The 24,037-nt window shown below is 43.4% G+C and overlaps 1 protein-coding gene and 1 long non-coding RNA gene across 2 annotated transcripts in view; one reads left to right on the top strand and one right to left on the bottom strand.

Moving 5' to 3' along the window:
- agrn (agrin) overlaps nucleotides 1–24,037 on the top strand; it is a 362,262-nt gene that overhangs the window by 34,399 nt on the left and 303,826 nt on the right.
- Nucleotides 10,028–15,191, bottom strand: LOC119489680. Its single transcript, XR_005207231.1, has 3 exons — nucleotides 14,926–15,191; nucleotides 14,757–14,763; nucleotides 10,028–10,037 (listed from the first exon to the last, which is right to left on the bottom strand). It is a non-coding gene; the product is annotated as an uncharacterized LOC119489680 (long non-coding RNA).

The following is a 24,037-nucleotide window of genomic DNA, read 5'->3' as shown; positions in this document are numbered from 1 at the left end:
AACTGTGCAGCCAGCCTTTAGCAGGAGCTCTCAGTTCACTGCTCTCTTCTCACTTGCTCTCTCTGCTGTGGGAGGAACCGTTCAGAGCGAGGCTATTGTGATAAGTTGCCGTGATTGAAGGTCGGAAACGCAGGTGCTATGACTCAGTGTTTGCTCATTTGGATTTGTCAATTGGCGGAGATAAGAAGAAGGGAGGGCTACAGGGAGAGAAAGAGAGAGAGAGAGAGAGATAGAGAGAGAGAGAGAGAGGTGAACAACCTGTTCATTAAAGCAGTTTGCTAATGATTTACAGGAGTTTGAGAAATACACTCAGCAGAGTTAGTGAGCCGAAACGAGGAACAGAGGGCGAATCACAACAGCCCTGTTTGTCTCAGATCTCTGGATGTCCGCGTACCAAACAGCATAATGAAACACTCCGAAGTTCAAGCAGTCATTAGTGCTATAAAGCACCATGGATTTCTAGGTCAGTTTAGTTGTTGTTGGTGTATTTTGTGTATCTTTTCTAAACACAGCCACCATGACATCACGCTGAAATATTATCAAGGCAACTACATGTTGAGTTTTTAATAGCAGGAAGTTTTAGCTATCTTTCTAAGTGGGTTTTCTGCGTGAGCTTCTTAAGGGGGGCTCAGACTAAACACATTCAATCTGAATCCATCTTTAGAGAGGCCATTTGTTTGCATCAGTGTTCAACAACCACAAAGGGGGGAAGAAGTGTATTGTAAAGTAGCCAGAGATGTGATAGAGATATCTCACATAATGATAACATAAATAGACCAGAATGCAGTGCATCCACAGCACATGTTGAGGACGGGGGAGCAGCTTGATCAGACACACCCCAGCATTCACAAACTGCTTGACTAACATACACTGACAATCTCATATTCCCAAACAATTGCAAAATGGCATTCTGGGAATTGCAGCAGCAGTGAGTACACCAAATAACAGTGAGACAATTCATTACAAAATACCTCCTGACAGCTCAAACATATGAACAAAGAGATCATATCTATAGACTAGTGTAAGAAAATGAACATTCCTGGTGTTCTAATAACTAGGGCTGTCGATCGATTCAAATATTGAATCGCGATTAATCGCGTGATTGTTCATAGTTAATGGTGGTTAATCGCAAATTAATCACAAATTTAGTATATTTGTTCAAAAAGTAAACTTAAAGGGAAACTTGTCGAGTATTTAATACTCTCATCAACATGGGAGTGGGCAAATATGCTGCTTTATGCAAATGTATTACTGGAAATCAATTAACAACAGAAAACAAATATTGTCCAGAAACCCTCACAGGTACTGCATTTAGCATAAAGAATATGCTCAAGTCATAACAAGCCCAACAGGCAACAACAGCTGTCAGTGTGTCAGTGTGATGACTTGACTCTGACTTGCCCCAAACTGCATGTGATTATCATAAAGTGGGCATGTCTGTAAAGGGGAGACTCGTCGGTACCCATAGAACCCATTTTCATTCACATATCTGGAGGTCAGAGGTCAAGGGACCCCTTTAAAAATGGCCACGCCAGTTTTTCATCGCCAAAATTTTGTGCAAGTTTGGAGCGTTATTTAGCCTCCTTCGCAACAAGCTAGTATGACATGGTTGGCACCGATGGATTCTTTAGGTTTCTTAGTTTCATATGATGCCAGTATTTTCATTCTACCTTTAAATCCTAAATCCTAAAAATCGCAAGTTGCGTTAATGCATTAAAGAAATGAGTGGTGTTAAAACAAATTGTGTTATTATCGCGTTAACTTTGACAGCCCTACTTATAACCATTGCTCAACCTCATAGATAACGATCTGTGTGTGTGCGTAATGAAAAATCATTTTTGGAATGCCTGCCTTGGAACAGAGGACAACTCCTAACCCCCGCAGGTGAACTGAGTCGGATCCCACTTGGAAGGATATTTGTCCTCCATAACCTCCTTCGCTTTGAGCCCACTGGACTTTGGGGCAGAAACATAAGCCTTTGACATCTGGTTATCATTTCTCAACATTTTAAATTGGATATTGGGATTAGTCTGGGCTAGCCGCGTGTCCCTGGGCTCGTCGTCGATGTAACTGGATTGCTTAGCTTGTAGTGGGCAGAGAATCCCTCCTGACTTTTCCCAGGGCTCGTAAAGCAATCCCAGCACTTCCACTGCACAGTAATGAGCAGCTGCAGAGCTCAGGTTCGACCACAGGGGGTTAAAGCCCAAAGCTAAAGCATCCACCACCACCACCACCACCAGCCTGGACCATAGCCCAGACAGTAGAGCGGACCGCTGTCCAGTAAGCCCCCGGGCTACAAACACAGAGCGTTCAGAAGAACAAAAGACCAAACCAGCCAAACTAAACCTCAAAAACCTCTTCAATTTCCCTCGGGTTTAGTCTTGGTTTTTGTGAAAGCGAGGCATCTCATCTGCTGTCAGATTAGCTATCTGAGTTATAGATCATTCCACATCCGTTCTTTACGGGACCAGACGAAGCTCTGCAACGGTATTATATATCTGGACCGTCATTCCATTGTGGTCTTCATCTTTTCACTCAAAAGTTATCTCTTTCCGGCACATTTTACTATCTCAATTCTTTTTGTGTGGACAGGAAATGTAGGAATACAAATAGTTTTCGGATGAACTTTGTGCTTGGGGGAGGATTGAGATAGACGATGCAAAAAGATCAGAAAGTTTGCTTTTATTCTTTTTCCAAAGGCTTAAAATGCTGCAAAGCTTCTTGGACAGGAAATATAGCGTTAGATCTCAGTTTATGATGTCCCAGAAGTGATGAAGTGTTCTAATTGACTGGTGTTCCCTTTTGTTTACTCCAGTTAGTGATTTACCTCATTTGCCAAAATGACTTTCAACAACCTCCAGAGACTGAACATGTATTTGCTGCATTCAGCTGTGGAAAGATTAATTGTGGTTATGTTAGCAGGAGCGAGAGCTTTTCCAGATTGAATGAGGATACATCGTCATGATGATGATGAGGAACGACAGACATGCTGCTTTAGGTCTGATCGACTGTCATCGGTGTTGATGGAGAACATATTTCTTCCGCTGAACTCCCTTGTCGCTATGCTGCTTGTGACATTATGTTGTTCAGTTGTCCTGCGAAAAGAGACACCTTCATGCAAAATGATCTAAAATGTTGTCGTTGAGTTCATTTTTGGCTGGACTGCAGAGGGCCAACCCTACAAATGCAAAAGTCTGTCACTGAGTGACTAGATTTTGGTGGATTGTTTAGACAGAATAACCATGTTGTTTCCTGTTTGAAACGGCGAGCAGAAAACCAGGGACCAATCAGGTGCATTCAACGATAGGGTATGTCACCGCTTGAACGGACAGTTGAATGGAGCACCGCGTCCCCTAGTGTCCTCGCGAGACCTGGTGGACACATACCGCTGGATTTAACATTAGAGACATGACCACTGACTATTTGTATAGCAATTTATCCACAAATTTACATACTTGACATACACAGTCCAGCCATGTACTCGATTTTGACCGAGTCTTGTTTTCTCCAAACTTGTCATTAACGAAGTTAAAACCACAAAGTCACAGCCGTTCTCTTGTAAAATATCACAACCACTTAGTTCTTCTATAAGTAGCTCATTATGCAGCTCTTGCTCCTTCAACTACAGTTATCCATCACTGTGGCGCCTCGTAAAATGAAACTTCATTTTGCTTTTCATAAATGAAATCCATCCCACATGGCTCACCAGCAACAGGTCTCAGATCATAAAGTCTTCTGAAGGAGAATTAATTGCGTGTAAAGTTTATGACATTGCTGAGTCCATCAAATTCCCCTCCGTCAATGATCTCCCATGGTTCCGCTCTCCCTCCCAGACTGACTCTACCTCCCCTACAGCCATCTCTTGGCAAAGGCCTTGGGTATCCATGGCGATTACCATGGGAACACCCCTGCCAAGCCTTATTAACCCCCGGCCTCTCAGGATCCAGTTCTTGACAGCTGGCGTATAGTGGCTCCTTCCCACCACATCCTCTCCATTGACCCAGGAAGTGCTCCTCTCTTCCCTCTGGAGGTGGCCTGCAGGTTTGGGAAAACCCTGGCGCCCCTCCAGTGGGCATCCCAGCCAATTTCCCCCTAACTCCTCACCTGCTTGGTCAAACGTGAAAGGAAACCCAGAAGAAGAGGTCTGGGAGGTGTGTAGCCAAGCTGCGGTGGATGAGAGTAGCGCTGTACCTCAGCTGGTGTCAACCTAAATAGCCGTAGGCCCCTGCTACCCCTCTGCACTCCAGTGATCGAGTGGCTGGAAGCACTACAAACCAGAGCCAAGTATAGGCTGGCAGCCATTATACCTAATAAGAAGCAGATTCTTAAAACATATGGTCCCACTCGATAAAACCCCCAGAGCTCAGAGAGGAAATGTTGTATTTCCAGCTTATGGAAGCAGTCTAGAAGCACCTGTCACTTTGTTAGTTTTTCATTTGAACAGCCTTTATTACATTAGGTTAAACTGCTGCGGACAGACAGCTGTTTAGATTGTGTTTTCCATCTATTTGCCTTCCCTATAGCTCGTCATACAGCCATATGTTTCTAATCACGGGTGAGGGTAACCTACATGTACGGAATCATTTAACAGCCACATGCTCTCAGTCGTAGAGCTGCCAGTGAGCATTAGCCAATGAGATACTGAAATACTGATTGAAATACACTGCAAAAAGGGGCAATTCAAGAAAGTTAGAATCTGTTATTTTATTTTATGATTAAGTCTTATTTTTACTAGGCCTGTCAATCGATTTATATATTTAAGCGTTATTAATCGCATGATTGTCCATAGTTGATCGTGATTAATTGCAAATTTTTTTATCTGTTCAAAATGTACCTCAGAGGGAGATTTGTATTAAAGTTTTAGAGTATTTAATACTCTTATCAACGTGGGAGTGGGCAAATATGCTGCTTTATGCAAATGTATGTATAGATTTGTCATTGGAAATCAGTTACCAACACAAAACAATGATAAATATTGTCCAGAAACCCTCACAGGTACTGCATTTAGCATACAGAATATGCTCAAATCATAACATGGCAAACTGCAGCCCAACAGGCAACAACAGCTGTCAGTGTGTCAGTGTGCTGACTTGACTATGACTTGCCCCAAACTGCATGTGATTATCATAAAGTGGGCATGTCTGTAAAGGGGAGACTCGTGGGTACCCATAGAACCCATTTTTCATTCCCATATCTTGAGGTCAGAGATCAAGGGATCTCTTTGAAAATGGCCATGAAAGTTTTTTCTGGCCAAAATTTTCATGTAAGTTTGGAGCGTTATTTCACCTCCTTCGCAGTATGGTATGGTTGGCACTAATGGATTTTTTAGGTTTTTGTAGTTTCACGCTACCAGTATCTTCACTCTGGCTTTAAAACTGAGCCCGCTACAACCTTAAAAATCACAAGTTGCGTTGATGCGTTAAAGAAATTAGTGGCGTTAAAATGAATTTGCATTAACGTGTTGTTATCGCGTTAACTTTGACAACCCTAACTTTAGCTGATCAAAAACAATCTTGTCAAGCACCATACGCATTAGATTATTAAAGTGGTTTCAAGATAACTGGATATATCTCTTAATGGCAAACTCGATGGCTATCTTATTTCAACAATCAGCTTAGGGATCTGGTCACAACTACATTGATATACATTGGACTGAAATGAATTAATTTCAATGAAATCAATGTTTTTACTCACAAAGGCAAAGCAAACCTATGCGTAGAGTTCACATTTGGTTAACTTTGACACCCAAATTTGTCTTGAAAGTGCTCGCTTTTGAGGAAATGGGGACCAAAATGGGAGAGTCACAAAATTCCCTTCTCAAACACGTGTAATCATAATTGTGTAATTTCTTTATAAAATGTTTCCCTCCCACAGTGACAGATTATTTGCTTTGATACGAGCAGATTTCTCTACAATTCACAATATTTTGCTTGCTTGTTGGGGATTTTTTTTTGCAGTGCATTGTGGGAATCTGTGATGTTGAAATTCAGTGGAACTTTACAGGGAACGGCTTTTATTGTTAAGATGTGAGTCAGTTCTAGTGTCTGTTATCTCCCACTGGCGTCTTCTGTTTGCTGTGGCTGGAATCGGCGTACCCTCAGACAGCTCTGGGGTCAAAAAGGCAGATAAGAGACGACAGTGTCCGCGGTGCCGCTGAAGCACATATCTGTGTGGTTCATCCTCTCAGGTCACAAGTTTCCTCCGTCTGTCATGAACTCCTTTGTTATTGTGTACATTCATTCCTAATTGTCAGCCCTGCTTGCTTTTATCATAGCAACACTCTGCTCTTTATCAGAGGGGTTTCTGAGAAGGTTTGTGAAACGTGTTGTCCTTGGTTGATTGCCAAGATCCACACCGGTGCAGTTCTCCCTCATTTGCATTATTCATTCCCCTTATTGCAGTTTTCATATGCTAATCTAATTAGACTCATCTGGAACAGTTTGTTAATTAAACATACAGCAAAAGAACAAAATGCAGAGCCCGTTCTGCTCGCTGGAAACCATTTCGAGCCTGAAAAACACATTTCCTCACTGGAAACAAATCCATGACAGGCATAACGCCGGTGATCGTGGCGAAGTCGTGATTCCCAGCGTATAATTATTTGAGTGCTGCATTTCCCTCGGCTGCTCATTTAGAAAACCTCATTGTCATGTTAAACCCTCATTAACATGACACTGGCAGACACGATGCTAATGATATTAGAAATTAGCAGGGATTCGGGCATCTGGGAGATATTTCACACTGTAAATGAGTGAGATCAACCTGAAACCTGCTTTACAAGGGCTCATCTTGTAGCTGTATTGGCTTCTTGTTTCTCTTCCCCCATTGTCTGCAGTAACATTTCAGCAGCAGTGGATATGCAGAAACAGGAATTGTGTTTATTGGTCAGGCTGTACCACAAAACACACTTTGTGTGTTCATTTGAAGGCCCAAACATGGTCAAAATGTAGCTGGGAGGAAAGCACTTCTCTACAAGGGAATGTCCTTGACTTGTCTCTGACTTGGAGAGCTGCTTGGAGTGCTACACTCTCAACAAAATTGTAATGAAAATGGCGTGCGACCACAGTGTCCAAGATATCACTGCCAGATGCCAACAGACAGGACTTGCCCTCTACAATGTCACTCCAAGATATACTCAGACGGGCAATTGTTGGCTGTGCGGAACCACTTGAATCATCGCTCAAGCACAGCTCATCAAAATTTCATTGAACTTTATGCGGGGCCACAAAAGTAATTTTTGAAAGCTTCATCCAGCCATTTAATTTGTTAAAATCATCTTTCACAAAATGTGTCTCTTCTTCACGCCGCAGAGTCATAAAACAAGCTGACAGATTCATCACGAGTTTGACTGTTGAGACAAAAAAGTGTTGCGTGGTGTCTGACAAAAGGATTAGAAGCATTTTACATGCTTCACTTGATTCAAACACTTTTGAATATAATCCCCTTCATTTGAATACCTAATGAGAATTATTGTGTCTGGATTCTCACGCATGAAGTCTGTTAGAGGCGCGTGATAATCGCTGCTGTGAAATGTAATTGTACCTGAAACTTTGTTAGCTCCAAAGAGCAATCAGGAACAAATAATCTTAGTTGACGGTGCATCTCGGGAGGTGTTTGAGTGCATTTGCGATACTTTTTTTCTCGAGAACGCTCTCCTAAACTTTGCCTTTACCTACAAACAACCCTGTGTTCCCTATAAACATCCAATGCAAAGCTATTATCAGCAGCGATGGCAGGCCGAACAGAGGCCATTCATTAGCTTTAAACAACTGTGGCCATCTTCTGTCATCCCTTCCACTGTTTCAAAGGCACCTTAGCAACCATGTGAACAATACCAGCGCTGGTCATGGCCGCAGCGTGTGTGTGGTCCTGTCCCGGTTGTAAAAGAGGCAAGACAAAGCACTTTGCGAGCGCGGACTTTGGCTTGAGCGGGTCGAGCCGTTTCCTGAGGTGAACGCACTTGTTTGTTGAGGGACAAGCAAGAGGAATGCAGCCACAGTGGCTCTGAAGTGTTTTGTGTGACATGGACTTGGCCAGGGTTTGTGTATAGTAAGCCTTGTTACTGTCTCATTGACATGTGAGGCATGTTTGACCTTTGGCACTTGCCAAAGCCAGAGGCCATCCCTCTCCAGTCTAGTTCTGGAAGACGTCGATAGGCAATCTTGTGAAAATTCAATAATGTTGGTTTTCCTGGGAAAGGTTCAATTGATGGGTGAGATTTGATGGGAGTTCTTTCAATAAGGGTGCTTTGTTTTCCTTTAAGTATGTCAGGGTGACTTTCTCCTCTAGAGGAGACTTTTCTCAAGTGCTGATGGAGATCGATGCAGGATCATCGTTTAGGCTGCTCAGTCGATGGTCCCCGGGCTTCTCTGTAACTAATGCGCTCTCGCATTAGTTTCAGCTCCTCGGTGATGAGGAGCTGACTTGATGTGAGCATCGGCCTTCTTTTCTATTCAGAAGAAGAATGGTCCCGTCGGCTATGCTCGGGGAGACGACTTCATCTCTCCACTGGTAATTAGATCACAGCCACCGCTTGCTGAGGAGCCAGAGAAAAGCACATTGGCCCCCACAATAAATGAATCAATGCCACTGTATCTCCATTCGCCTGGTATTTGGGGGGGACAACGGGAGGAATGGAATGCTTTAATGGAAACGCTGTGGTGACCTGGGCAGCGCAGGCAGGGAGCTGTTCACTTTGGGAGTCCTGCTGTCAACGTGCCTTTTCAGAGGTGCCTATACGCCTTTAGCTGTCGTAAAATACACAATGAAAATGTAAACTTGGTTTGATTTCTTTGCGACATGGAAATGCAGGAAGCAGGCTGTGTGTGGCTGAAGACCCCATGGGGAGAGTGGGAACATTTACCCCCCCCAGTCCTCCCTCCACTCAGTGTAATCTTTCACATCTACCTTCAACTGCTACTACAATCCCTGTAAAATCCAACATCACAGCACTACTTTGAGAGGGCACATACACTGAGAGGGTGCATATCTTTCCCGATGAAATAAAGTATTGACTGAGTAAACTATTCATTAAAAATTGATACAGTGTTTTTGAGAAGCCAAAAGCTTGCTGTCATGGAATCCTCCTGGCTGCATCTCACTGCCTCCCTGATCTCTTCACGAAGTTTGGAATCTCAACACAATGAACTGTACAAATGGGGACAACAATGCACACATTCAAACAGTCTCCGATTAAAGGCATTAACGAAGTTGCACTTGGTTTTATGCATAAAAAGTGACGGAAGTAGTTGCCTGATGAATTCAAAAAAGAGAGCTTGAGGGAGGAGATCAAACATAGGCTACTTTTACACCTCCTTGTATCATTGCCTTTTAAGGCCAAGACACACCAAACAGACAAAAAAAACTCAGATACGGGCCGATTAGAGACAACAGTGAGGGACACACCGCAAAAACTAAGCCACAAGACGCTCACCGACGGCCCCAAAACTGTCCGAAGGCCAACCGACAGCTCGGTATGTCGGGGCCTTTAAATCTATGTACATATACTGTATGTACCAATCTATAGAAACATGCAACTGCCAAGATGTCAGTCATTTGAGGACCATAACAAGGTCAGAATCCAGGCAGGTGTCTGAAGCCCCCCCCCTGTCATTTTTTGTGCCAGTATGCATGCTTTCTCTGTACAATGCCGGCCTTATTTAGCAGAATACCTGTGTCAGGGTGCCTCTGCACTCTGAGTTCCTTTGCAACAATGGGTTCCTTTCTCATTCCCCTCTGCCCTCCTTCCTTCTGTTTCCCGCTGAGAGCCCTGCAGGCAGGCTTTTTTTTTTTTGCCGACACATTCAATAAGAACTCTCAGCTTCGCCGTGATTCATTACTGTATGCGAAGGTCAGCGCCATTCGCTGCGGTGAAAATGCAGAACCAGTGCAACTGGTAACTCAACAGATGTCATATTAAGAAATGCGACCATGCACTGGCAATGCCTGCATCATGAATTAAGGCAGGTTTCTTTTTTAGGCTCTCTGAAGGATTTGTGGCATGTTACCGGGAACTCATTCATTGGAGCTTACTGGCACTGCTACACACACACACACACACACACACACACACACACACAGACACACACAAATATGCACATAATCAACACTGACACATACAGGACACATGGAATCATCCTGATTCATCAGTGAGATATTCCAGCAGGTCGACGGGGAGGCTTACGCTGCCACACTGCAAGTTCGCTCACGTTTCCTCTGTTTGGCCTTCTGTTGTTTCTGTATAAACTCAGTGTGTTTTCACAGTCTGAGGTTCTTTCCCGCAGGCTGAAAGCTCTACAGTAGATACTAATGCTGCCTTGTTCTTCACAGGGCTGTACTGTAATCACAAACATGTTCTCTCGAGAGTGCAAAAGTTGTCCAACAGAGTTGTAGATTCATTTTTGATAGCTTTGAATTGAGATTGCGCCGCCCCTGTGGGGGATGTAGAATAGTCCTTACTGAAATAGCTGAGAAATATCAGTGTGTGCTAGTTTATTTATAGTGTGTTTACATGGACATGAGGCTTATCGCGGTTTTGATCATTTTCGGGATTTGATGTTTTCATGGAACACAGAGGAATCTGGTTATTCATAACATATATTCATGATGATGAATACTAGTATCCTGGTTACTGATGACTGCATGCTATTTGCGCTGGCGCCTGTGATGTTTACGGGCTTACGTCATACCGGTTCACCAAAACAAGCATCTGGATGTTAAAGAAGTATAGGGTTCTGTTCATGACATCCCAAATGGTTTGTATGGAACTTAAAAATAACTGTTAGTTACTGGGGCGGTAACTTTTTTTTAATTTTTCTGTCATCCAAGAAGGTGAGAACAGAAGTATTTTGAGGGGGGAGGGGGGGAGCCTCCGGCAAATGCCACACAAGCTTCCCAATCTGACCCCAATTTCAATTACGCCTCTGTCTGACTGAAAGTCTTTGTTTGATGAACCCTCTTATCTCATTGAGTTTCCAAGAGGCTCAGTGCTGCTCTGATGAGACACTCTGTGCTGTGTGTATAGGGGAGGGAGATGTATTCTGAATAATGCATAGTGGTGTGTGTGTGTGTGTGTGTGTGTGTGTGGTGTGTGAATCCATGATGGAGGTATACTCTACCATCCCAACTTGACCCAGTTTGGGTTGTTCATGTGACTTCAGATTCAACAGAACACAGTGATACATACAGTATACTACAGTGACTGCTGACCAAATTAATGTTCTACAAAGACGATAAATAAAACAAAACAAAAACAAAACAAAAACCAACAGTTGGTCTTAGTGTTTCAGATGTTTTCCCAGAGTTTGCCTGTTCTCAACAAACCGTTACCAGCAGGCCAGATAGAAATCGGTCCCAGCAATTAGACCCTTTATCTGAGAATTTGGGGAAGTTTGTCCCCTCACACACATCCATATTCTAGAGGAGTTTGGGGCGGAGGGGAGGATAGAAAGTGAAAACAAGGGAAAAACGTATTTGTAAAAGAGAGGAAGGGAGGAAAAGAGAGAGAGAGAGAGAAGCAAGATCACAGAGCCAGGCAAGTTCTCACTGCCAGAGGTCAAAGGTGACAGCCTTGAAGTGGTGGGGAGGGTGAGGAAGCTTGGGGCCTCAGGTCAGGTAGTCTCTGAGACTGGCAGTCTGTGGGAACCACAGGTCGGACACACATGCATAAACGCACACAAACACACACACACACACGAACACACACACACACACACACACACACACGCGCGCTAATAAGTGGTTAGTTAGAATAGAACTAGAGATACAGAAAGAGGCACCACTGGTTGGAAAGAAAAATGTTCCCAACAGTTTGCTCACAAATGCGAAAATATTTAGTATTTCTTATTAATTAAAAAAACAAAATTAATTAAAGCTGCAAGCAGCGATGAACGGGCCCTCGCCCCCGCGGGCACGTCTGGGGAACGCGCACGTCGGGATACCCGCTGTCGTGCATTCCCGTGAAAGTCGGAAACTGCACGCAACAGTTAGAGTGAATTTTCTGCTTGGAGCATCTGGCGCTGGAAATGAACTGTGAGAACATGTGGGGCGTCCTTTAAAGCACTTCTATGAGGGTGGCTGGCAGTATACAACCATTTCCTGTTGTCAGTAGGTGGCGCTATGACTTTCACTCATAATACCACGTATATGTCTTCAGGCCTGGACTCTTATAAAACATGTCAAATTTGGGGAAGATTGGACAATGTATAGTCAATTTACAACAACTTCCTGTTTCCTGTAGGGAGCGCTATGACTTTCACTCATAATGGCACATATATGTCTTCAGGCCGGGACTCTTATCCAGCTTGTGAAATTTGGAGCAGATTGGACTATGTAAAGTCAAGTTACAACAGCATCCTGTGTCATGGCGAAACATCAAAATTCGCCGCGCCGCTACAAGAACGCCGTTTCACGAAAACACAAAAGCTTAGCAATTTAGCTTCGTGAAGGTGTTGAGATTCTGCTGCCCGACTTTGATATAGATCGCTTGAATCCTCTAGGAGGAGTATCGCAAAGTTCCATACCTAAAAAGTGACAAAATGGCATCTTCGCAGATGACGTATGACATCACCGTGCGAGCGATCAAAAATCCCTTCGCAATTTACCATCACAGTAGTGGGAGGGTTATACTAGCCAAATTTGACGCGAATCCGATAAACCCTCACAAGAAACAAGACATAAGGGGGCGCTAGAGAGCCAACGTGCCACGCCCATGCAAAATTTCAACACTAAAATAAAGTAATTACTAGTTTGGATGTGCGTGTAAAGTTTCATAATTTTTTGTGCATCCTAAAGTCTTCAAATATGCGTTCGTACATTTAAAAAAAACGCAGGAAGTCCAACATGGCTGACTTCCTGTTGGCCGAAAAAATCTCAAAAATATTTAATCCAGGTATGAGGGCGTGAGTTATGACATACTTGAATTTCGTGAAGATCGAAGAAACTTTCTCTGAAAAACTGCCTACATTAGGGGGCGCTATCTCGCCCCCTGGACACACCCGAGCCGGGTCACTCCAGAACATTGGAGTTCGCGCCAGATCTGACGCATAGTCCACTTATGGTGAGTTTTTGGGGATGGGAAAGGTCCCAAAAAGGCAATCTCCGCGCGGAAAAAGAATAATAATACTTAGAAAAACAATAGGTTTCCTGGCACTTTCGTGCCAGGAAACCGTTGGGGTCCTGGCACTTTCGTGCTCGGGCCCTAATTAAAGCTGCAAGCAGCGATGAACGGGCCCTCGCCCCCGCGGGCACGTTTGGGGAACGCGCACGTCGGGGAACACGCTGTCGTGCATTCCCGTGAAAGTCGGAAACAGCACGCAACAGTTAGAGTGAATTTTCTGCTTGGAGCATGTGGCGCTGGAAATGAACTGTTGAGAACATGTGGGGCTGGCAGTATACAACCATTTCCTGTTGTCAGTAGGTGGCGCTATGACTTTCACTCATAATGGCACATATATGTCTTCAGGCCGGGACTCTTATCCAGCTTGTGAAATTTGGGGCAGATCGGACTATGTAAAGTCAAGTTACAACAGCTTCCTGTGTCATGGCGAAACATCAAAATTCGCCGCGCCGCCACAAGAACGCCGTTTCACGAAAAAACAAAAGCTTCGCAATTTAGTATCATGAAGGTCTTGAGATTCTGCTGCCCGACTTTGAGATGGATCGCTTGTATCCTTGTATAGGAGGAGTATCGCAAAGTTTCATACCTAAAAAGTGACAAAATGGCGTCTTTGCACATGACGTATGACATCACCGTTCGAGCGATCAAATATTTCTTCGCAATTTAGCATCACAGTAGTTTGAGGGTTATACCACCCAAATTTGACGCGAATCCGATAAACCCTCTAGGAGGAGTTCGTAAAAGTATGCATAAAATACATGAAAAACGCACATATTCCAAGATGGCCGACTTCCCGGTGGGCGGAGCTAATGAAACCCGATGAGGAATATGTCTGAAATAATGAGCAGGATGTACCTACCAAATTTCATGAATATAGGATCAACTTTGACCAAACTGGCCTTCCACACGTTAGGGGGCGCTATAGAGCTGGCTAAACATGCTGAATCCAATAACTGTACATTTACATAAAGTTCACAGGTGTCCATCATTTTGCCAAGTTTCATGAGTTTTCGAGTACCTCAAGGTATGTTCAAAATCTAAAAGACATAAGGGGGCGCTAGAGAGCCAACATGCCACGCCCAAGCAAAATTTCACTACTAAATCAAACTAATTATGAGTTTGGATGTTCGTGTAAAGTTTCATGAGTTTTTGTCCATCCTAAAGTTCTCAAACATGTGTTCGTAAATTTTAAAATCACGCAGGAAGTCCAACATGGCTGACTTCCTGTTGGCTGAAAAAATCTCAAAAATATTTAATCCAGGTATGAGGACGTCAGCAATGACATACTTGAATTCCGTGCCGATCGAAGAAACTTTCTCTGAAAAACTGCCTACATTAGGGGGCGCTATCTCGCCCCCTGGACACACCCGAGCCGGGTCACTCCAGAACATTGAATTTCGCGCCACTTCTGACGCATATTCCACTTTTGGTGAGTTTTTGGGGATGGGAAAGGTCCCAAAAACGCAATCTCCGGGCAGAAAAATAATAATAACAACAATAATCCTTAGAAAAACAATAGGTTTCCTTGCACTTTCGTGCCAGGACACCGTTGGGGTCCTGGCACTTTCGTGCTCGGGCCCTAATTAAAATGAGCTTTTTCTTTTTTTCATACGCCGTTTGTGAATTTGTATTTAAGAACACTTTGACTTGGCATTTTTAATTAAAGATACAATTAATAACATTGATACCATTCAGCCATTAGATGTCGCATTCCCCCTCCCCCCGTTCCATTGCATTTACTTCACAACAAGTCGTTGCCAGGCACTCACCATCAAACTCAGCCATTTATCCGTTTTTTCTTTCCACACTAATTGACGACCCAGAGATACCACGTGATGCCAACGTCGCTATACTATTGGCTCACAAGCCTTGTTAGAAGTGGGAGTTGGATGTCAGATATCTTCTACAGAGATAACAAAATATTCATTTTGGACCCGCTGACATTTTTAAAATGATTAATTCACAATAATAATGATTTTATTTCAGGAAAAGCCATGCTTTCATTCAGCACTTTTCTAAAGGCTCCGTCGTTGTATTATTTAAAAAAATATATATATTTGTCTTAATAAAAATGTTATTGATAAGACCTTTAATTATACATATACTGCAGATTTATTTTAACAATTTTTCTCATGTAATAATATTACATCTGTCTCATTATACAGTATTTTAGCTTATTTTTTTTTATCTTCAGGCAATGTGCTATTTGATGGCCATTTTTCTCTTTATTTGACAGTTGACAATGTAGAGGGTCAGAAATCAGAGACTAATGTGTATATTATACTAATAAATAATGAATGAATAAAATGTCAAAATGGAGCAATAGGAAATGAAATAGGAAAATGACATTCTTCACTGACATTTTCCCACTAATTTTCTTCATGCGTCACATGTTTAATGTGTCAATGAAGCAAAACCCCTTATTTTCGGTTTTACTGTCATGCATCACCAACTGCCATCAGAGCATGACGCTGATTTATTTCTCTACAGGCAGTTTGATCTTTAAGGAACTTTGCAGGTTTACCTTTGTAAAAGCAGCGATACGCTGAGTCATAGCTGTCACACTTAGCCAGTGAAATGGCCGTGAAATGAAAAGGTGAATCCAGCTGTAATGTCACCTGTGAGATCTTGACATTTCCCCACTTTTAGAAATTAATAATGTCAACCTAGCTAACGCTCATAAATCTGTCAGATTGCAGGGTTGGGAAAAAGCTCAACGTTGGGCCATTTTTGTCAGCTCTTTTTTGTCAGCTCTATTTTATGGACCACACCAGAATGGATGAATTAGATACTGCGCATAAAATGCATCATAGAGGCAGACAACATGCTGCTGGAGTTTCTCCTCCCATTTGTTTTATACCCCATCATCTAGCGTCAGAGAGAGAGAGAGAGAGAGAGAGAGAGAGAGAGAGAGAGAGGGGGGGGGGGGGAAACATTTGTCAATGCATGTCTGTATAATGCAGGACAGTGAAAACACAAGATTGCTTTTCAAGATGCTGTTTTCTGTCTTGCATGTTAGTAAGAACACATTTCTCTCAACTCTTTGGATCGTATCTGAAGTTTGGAATGAATAGATTAACATCCCTACTAAAAATATTGATTCGGGTTGTAACTAATTGAGTGATGCCTTTTATTTCTTTCTTTTTTTTCATATGACCAATCTACATCCAATCCTATCTGAAAGCCATCGCTAGATTGGAAAAAAAAATCAAGCATATTTGCCCACTCATGTTGATAAGAGTATTAAATACTTGACAAATGTCCTTTAAGGTACATTTTGAACGGATACAAAATGTGTGATTAATTTGCGATTAATCACAATTGATTATGGACAATCATGTGATTAATCGCGATTAATTATTGTAATCGATTGACAGCCCTAGTAAGTACGTATTTTTCTCGACTCTTTGCATCGTATCTGCAGTTGGAATGAAACCTATCCAGTGCTATATGCCCACAGGAGAACAATACATGCTACATGTTACACTTATTACATTTCAATGACTTCAAGTAGGTTTTTTAATTGGATTGGACTTTGCCAACAGCAGCCAAATAGCTTAATGAAACTATAAGTCTTTGTTAATCAATGCACCCATTTTGGCTTCAATGCACTGATCATGTTTTAGCCCGGTGTTTGTGTTGAACACTTACATCTCATATATCAAGGAAACTGAGCCGCTCTCTGAAAGCAAATAGCCAAATTGGATTGAACCCTGATAAATTGTGCTGCCGTGTTTTCTCCACTGTGCTCCGGCTAAATGAGACGAAGTACATTGTTCTATAGCCACACCGTTACTGCGAGCTTGTCTTGTCTGCAATGTAGGCTAAGCTGTGCTTTAGTTTTATTGTTTGGAGTTGAATAGCATGCACTGTTTAAGGAGAGGGTATCCTGTTTCTTTCATGCGTCTTGGCATCTGTCTGTATTTTTATTCATCAGGCCTACATTACGATGAATTCCTCTGTTGTCAAAGGTATATAGCTCCAGTTCAGGGTTCAGTTCCTCACAGCAAAGGCGGCTCACTGTCTGCAGGCAAACTTTCAGCGAAGCGCTTCATATCCTCGCACTTAGAGGTTCTAAGCCAGTGGTCTCAAACTCAATTTACCTGGGGGCCGCTGGAGGCAGAGTCTGGGTGAGGCTGGGCCGCATCAGGTATTCCACAAAAAAAGCTTTGTTAAAAAAAAAACAATCTTCTCAAACATCATTATTAACAGTTCTTTAACTTGAATGGGTTCTTCTGAACATGAACGGTTCTTCTGAACATGAACTGTCCTGAACATGAATGGAACATTGAAGAACATGAACGGTTCTTCTGAACATGGCCTCTATTGCGTCTCCCACTTTTCCTGAAATTGTCTGTGCTCGTCACCAACCTTTCTCTTCACTGCAGGCTTTGAAAAAGACATGATTGGGGCTGTGTGACAAGATATATATTCATTCCACTTGGTGTCACTCCGCAATAAAGTTGTGCCTGCTGTGTTTGTGTTGCTCTGCAATTACACCACCAAACCGCTAGTTGGCGGCGGCGTCTCTATGAGTTTCCTTCTTCTTCTTGTACTCCAAACAGAAACTGAGCGGAGTTGGAGCTAATAACTGTTGAACCACAGAACTTTTACTGACATTACTGCAACGCCGAAAAGAGAAAATATATCTGAGTCGATTTGTGTGAACAAACATTGAAAAGATGGAGGCAGAGAGAAGTAGAACTTTCTGTGGTTGTCCGGGGTCCTGGCCGCTCAGTATCGCTGAGAGACTGGACCAATCACAGCTGTTGCGGTCTGCGTCGCCGCGACGTGTAGTTACATTTCTGGAGAGGTGCATGTCAGGCTACGGCATCGATTCAACGCAGAAGTATAAATCAAGCTTTAAGCAAGCTTATGCGATGTTACACGGGCGCCGCCATAGTTGTTGTGAAATGTTTCTCTGCTTGCATCAAGCCCGGCCGATTGCCCGCCCCCGGGAGCCATATACCCCGCTGTGATTGGTAGGTTCGTTCAGCTCGGGCTCGCGCAACAAAGGGACCTTCCACGGCAAACTGCCATTCACATAAAACTCGCGGGCCGAGGGCGCCTGGTTAGCTCAGTTGGTAGAGCGGGCGCCCATGTAACAAGACTTGGTCCTGACCGCGGCGGCCCGGGTTCGAATCCGGCCTGTGGCCCTTTCCGCATCCACTCTCTCTCTCCCCCCTTTCCAAGACTCTATCCACTGTCCTGTCAATAAAAATGAAAAAATGCCCCCAAAAAAAAAAACTTTATAAAAAAAAAAAAAAAAAAATTTGCGGGCCGCACTAACATTAAACTTTCATATCAAGGTGGGGGCCACAAAATATCGTCTTGCGGGCCGCAATTGGCCCGCGGGCCGCGAGTTTGAGACCCCTGTTCTAAACATTTCTTGATGTAGTCATAATCCGGTTATCAGCCCAATCAGGAGCGCAAACAATCTCTCAGAACAGCAACCACAGCCTGTCTTCTATTTCTTTCTTTTTTTTAATTTCAAACACTCATAAGTAAACACACTGATTTTGCGAAGTCACCTTCTCCGTGTTCATTAATGAGCGCTTCATTTGTGATGATGATTAAATATTTGGTCTTGGAAGATTGACGTTTTACTCCAGTGCCTCTGAAAAAGCTTTACCTTTTAGATCCTGAACCGTGGCAGCAATCCATCCCTTTCTGCAACACAAACACGGCTGCGATTTGTAAAAGATAACGTATCAGAGCACTGACCCCAAAACATCAAAAGGCTTCACACCTGCTGCGTGATAAGCCTGGCCTACTGTGACACGATCTGGAACTGATTGTATTCATTCATAACTCCAAGGTAACGCAAACAAAACAGTTAATGCAATAACCAGGGAGAGCGGAGAACAGTGTGTGTGCTCGGTGTCTAAATGAATTGAGCACATCCGTCTCAGTAATACCACCAACCCCACCATCGGTCCATCCGTTTCACTCAGCACATACGTCTTGGGCGAGTGTCAAGTACAGGTCAATATGCTCCTGGCAGCCCAATCAAGGCTGATGAATACGAGAACAGCTAAGTGCAGAGCCTCTGCGGGGAAACCACAGGAGTAAATGAAGGATGACCCAAGATGAGGGCTGGAATGAATATTACATGACCTTCCTTTGCATTAACCGCCATGGAATTCCAACATGTTAAAAGACATTGCTGTATGTCCAACCAAAGTTCGATTGTCCCCCTACCTTCTGACTTTCAGACTTGTTTCTGTTGTTTTATTATATGGTCTGTTTGAATATATAAGTGGCCATTTGAGGAACTGTAGTTTTTGGCACTTCCGAGTTGGCCTCATTTTTCAGCACCGGAGGTTGCTGCCTGGTCCGCACCTGGAATTGAAGAGTGTTCATATTTCCATATTTCTTTGGCAAACTGCTACTAAACTGAAATGCTTCTTTAAACACTGCTTCTTTTATGAGGTCCAGAAAAATCTGCTCCATCATCCACCACAAGTGAACCTAGAGGACTACCTGAGGAATGTGTTTTGTCGCTCAGTCTGCACTGAGAACTCCTGGCAAAGCCCTCTGGGAGTTTCTGTTGTCAGCCTAATTTAATTACAGGGCAGCTGGAAAAGAAACCACAACAAATGTTTGGATTTTTTACTTCCTGAATTTGAAAGTTCCCCTCATGTAGTCAGGATCTTAAACCCCCCTTGAATAATGACTCCATAAAAACGTAATGCCTCCTTGCTACAGGCTTTTTTGGAAATGCTCCTAATTCTTACAAACCCCACATGACTCAACCGCAGAATTATAGACCTTGAAACATGAAATCACTCACAATGAGGCCTCCATGAATCCTTTCAATAAGAGTCATAAAGTGATTTACTGTACTTGAGCTCTCTGTCAGGCCAATTCTCTTCATTTGCTCAAGAATCCACTGTTTCAATAGCAGCATCACGCTCCTCCTCAGTCTTTGCACAGGTGTCGGGGGGGGGAGGGGGTGAATGGAAGTCAACACGCCTCTGGAGAGCAGCACACAGTATTTATTGCTCTGACCCAATAAGTAAAGGGTCAGCGAGGGGGCTAGCGGGGTGGGGTGGATGGGGGTGGTGGATGGAGATGGGAGGGTTGGAAGAAGAGATGACAGAAGTGTGAGTTGGGGGTCGTCTGGCTAGTGGTTCGCGTTGGGGGGGGTAGACCAAACAGCTGGAACAAATGGCTGACCGTCAGCAGCCCAGAGACCTCCTGTCCTCCAGATCTGTTTATTTGTCTCCCTTTCTCTCAGTTTGCAGAGGGCAGAGAGCAAGCTGGTGGCCTTGAATGAGAATAGAGATGATTTAAATGAGAAAAAGAAGGCAAATGCAACTCAAGCTGCCAGGCCAGCCGCTCTGTATGATCGGACCAAGAATGGGCGTCGATTTTACATTTTTTCAGCCAACACTGGATGTTTCATCAAAGCACTTAAACCCGTCAGGCTCCATGGTCTCCTCTTTCATCATGTGGATCTTGTCACCGAGGACAAACCGGTGCAGCTGTTTTCAATGGCTGGAGGATGATGACATTTCCTTTACATTCTCTTTCAGTCTGTTTCAGATTGATTATTGAAAACGCAAACCTAAGTCTGCTTTAAGTATTGATCACTTTTGACAGTTATTTTGGCAGCCAAGAATAGGGCTGTCGGGGTGAAGGAATTTCCTCCTACGCTGACAATGATTAGCTCAACGGCAAGATATGCGATATAATTGCCCTTTTTTTTGCAAATTACTTCATTTATCCTGATTTTAGTGCTATATAAATAAGCTTTATTCTTAGAGTTTTATTATTATATATTGTTGCTTTTCAAATGACAAACATGACAGCAGTAAAAATATCGGCACAAGTTAGAATACTTGATCTGTATGAAGAAAAGGCTGAAGCATGTAGGGAGAGAGGACGGACCCGTCGGTTTATGTGTATTAATTTCCCCTACATGGTTGTTGTTGTTTAGCACTTGTACGTGCAGGATGTGACGGTTGGTCTTTGTGGTACGTTGTTGGACGGCTGGGTAAAAAGTGACGCAGCGTTTTACTTAAAGTTGAACATTTCTCAACACTCAGTGACCAGAAAAAAACACCAACAGTTTAGCGCTCAGTGCAGAAGAGACAATCAGCGCCTTGTCATGCTGCTTGCATTTGTAGCATAGTGTACATACGTGGCACTCCCATTGCAGAGAATTCAAAAAAGAAAAAAAAATTTGAACATAGCGGTTGTGGCAGTTTCTTGCCAACCCCTGCAGTTAGCTTGTCAATAGCTCGGTACTGCAATATTGCGGTTATTACGACAGCTCTAGCCAAGAATTGCAGAAAGTCAATTGAAAACGAAGAATAGTTTCTTCCTGCCTGGAAGGACTCTTGCTCTGTTGAATTTTGTCAGATTTAAAAAAAATCTACAGTTTATAGTTGGCATTGCTCTACTTTGATTAAACCAAAGCCATGCAGTTCTCTTTGGCAGAGACCAAATGTATTGGATATTAATTGGATTAAGTAATTTGTTGTATCTGCAAAGGTTATGTGCAAGCTAAGAACATCTCAAAGGTTTAGCATAGCACTTTTATTACGTTAGGGGACTCACAAGAGACATTAAAAAACATGAATCCGTGCAGTAGATTTAGAGATATCCTGACTTTTAGTCCCTATGCAACTCAGTAGGGCCTTTTGCTTTAGACAGTCCCTGCCTGGTAAATGACTAAATCTTTCAAACTCCTCTCAAGCCCAATCCGAGATAACCCTGATGACATCCTCGGGATTATTCCGGACTTTTTCATAGCTCCCTTCAAAGCCACATATGTTAGTGTTTTCAGAGGTTGAGCAGGGAACTGATCTTCGTGTGTAAAATTGGTGGCGTACCCCTTTAAGGCAGTTTCAGGGCGTGTGTGTGCTGTGTGTAAGTTTGTCCTATCGTCCTTACTTAAAGATGCAAAAGTTGCCTGGTACCCTGGTCCTCATCCCCTGCCAAGCATTCACAGCATGGCCGTAAAGGCAAATCTAATGAAATTGTTGCGTTGGATCCTGCATGCTTATTGCATTAAGTGCAATCAATAAATCCTTTTTGTACGCTAGCAACCTCCCGCTCCCTGAATCTCAATAAAGCTGAGTGCTCTCTGTGTAATGAAGATTGCTCTGGAACTTGATTACTGTTTTTAAGGGTCTGTTCTTGGCAATCTCCCCCCGCACTGTACGGGCCATTACTTGACTTTTTTAATATATGGATATGCTGTTAAAACGGGGGACGCTATATACTTTGGGCCTGGATGCGCTGAGTCAAACTGCGTCACGGTAACAGGACAGGCAGTGCGGGGTTTATGGCATCCTAACAGATACTGTATCTTTTTCATGTGAAGCCAACTCACTGAAAGTGTCATCGTGACTCATGCGAGCCATTCAGAGTGCCACTATTTGAGTTAAACATCACTGCGCTGTTACTTTTATGGCTAAAAGCCATGATGCGCTGCAAGACGGACTGCTCAACCTTCTAAGTAGCTGTTTCTATTTGAAGTGTCCTTATTGTCTGGGAAGTGTGTTTTTCAGTATACTGCACTCTCCAGTTTGGGCGTAGTTTGTCTACATCTGCACTTTTAAAACAGCCTATGGAGGGGAGGGTCAGTTGTAAAATCCCTTTTTAAAAAGAATTTCAGACCTATTTCATAGACAGGATTTCCACCCCCTACGCTCTAGTGCTGTTTGGGGCTTTACTTCTGGAAGCCCCAAGAGAGAGTTGACCCAGCCTAAAGCTGGGCATACTTTGTACGACTTTAGCCCGTTTCTGGCCCAAATTTTGAGCCTCACAACGGAACGAATTTCAGCTTCGTTGGGCGTCGTTTGCCGTGCAGTGTACAGGGGAGATCGAGGAGCAATTAACTCCTCCTGACCGGCCGTCGAACAGTTGGATGAATTTCTGACATGTCAGAAATTTTGGTTGGCCGTCCACAGGCTCTCGCACAGTTGAAGCAGAGCCATGAGCCGATTCCCCAATGTCATTGCCCCTTTTCTGTTTTTTTTTTCCCAGTAATCAGAGCATAGCTATCAAGGCAATAATGTAAAAATATAGTAAAACGTAGCTAGCTTACCTCCAATTCTCTCCGCAAAATGGACAAGCCATACTGTCCACGTCTTCCTAGCCACCTGCGAGTCCATCTACGCCGACGACGTTTCAGCAGCCAGGCTGGCACAGATGATCAAGGCAGCACGTTTCTGCCTTGTTAGAATTGTGACCTGTACTTTACTTTACTTCACTTCACTTCACTTCACTTCACTTCACTTCACTTCACTTCACCTGCCTTCAATTGAAATCTTTATTGACAACTGTCAACATCCAGAACGGCCCGCAGGGGCCGACGGGCTGTGTTTTTTTTCTATTTTACACGTACAGTGTGAGCACTCAGGTCGTGGCTGACGATCGGACCGTACAGTGTGAGCACATAAATCTTGAGCTTTGGCTTTACCTCGCAAATGATCCACTCGTACAGTGGGAGTAGGAATTACAGAACAACATTTCTAAAATCATACAGTGTATGCCCAGATTAATAGTGTGGTTATGGCCCCTGTCCCTTTTTTTTCTTTCCGTCAGCGCTAAGCAAGACTAAAGTAGACTTGTCCCAGTTACCTCACAACCCACTTTGCCCCTTCCTCTCTTGTGGGTGAGAGGAGGCTTTAGGGACCTGCTGGGTTCACCCGCTGCTCTAGATGGATCGGGATGGATATCACTCCTGGCTGGAGGAGAGAGCAGCAACACAGAAAGGAGAGCAGTCTTGTTTTGTCTAGAGCTCTTTTCCCACTGCAGGGTATCTCTTCATCAGGGCACCAAGCCGCTGATAAACTTAAGAGCTCCTCTTAAGACGTCCATTCTCCTCTTTCTTCTCTCCGACCCTTTCTTCCATCATCGTCTGTTAAGTATTTTCACGAGGGAGATGTGAATCTCAGGGAAACA

This window comes from Sebastes umbrosus, chromosome 6 (assembly GCF_015220745.1).
Source record: "Sebastes umbrosus isolate fSebUmb1 chromosome 6, fSebUmb1.pri, whole genome shotgun sequence".
In the NCBI taxonomy this organism is placed as follows: Eukaryota; Metazoa; Chordata; class Actinopteri; order Perciformes; family Sebastidae; genus Sebastes; species Sebastes umbrosus.
This window is presented reverse-complemented; position numbering and strand designations above follow the sequence as displayed.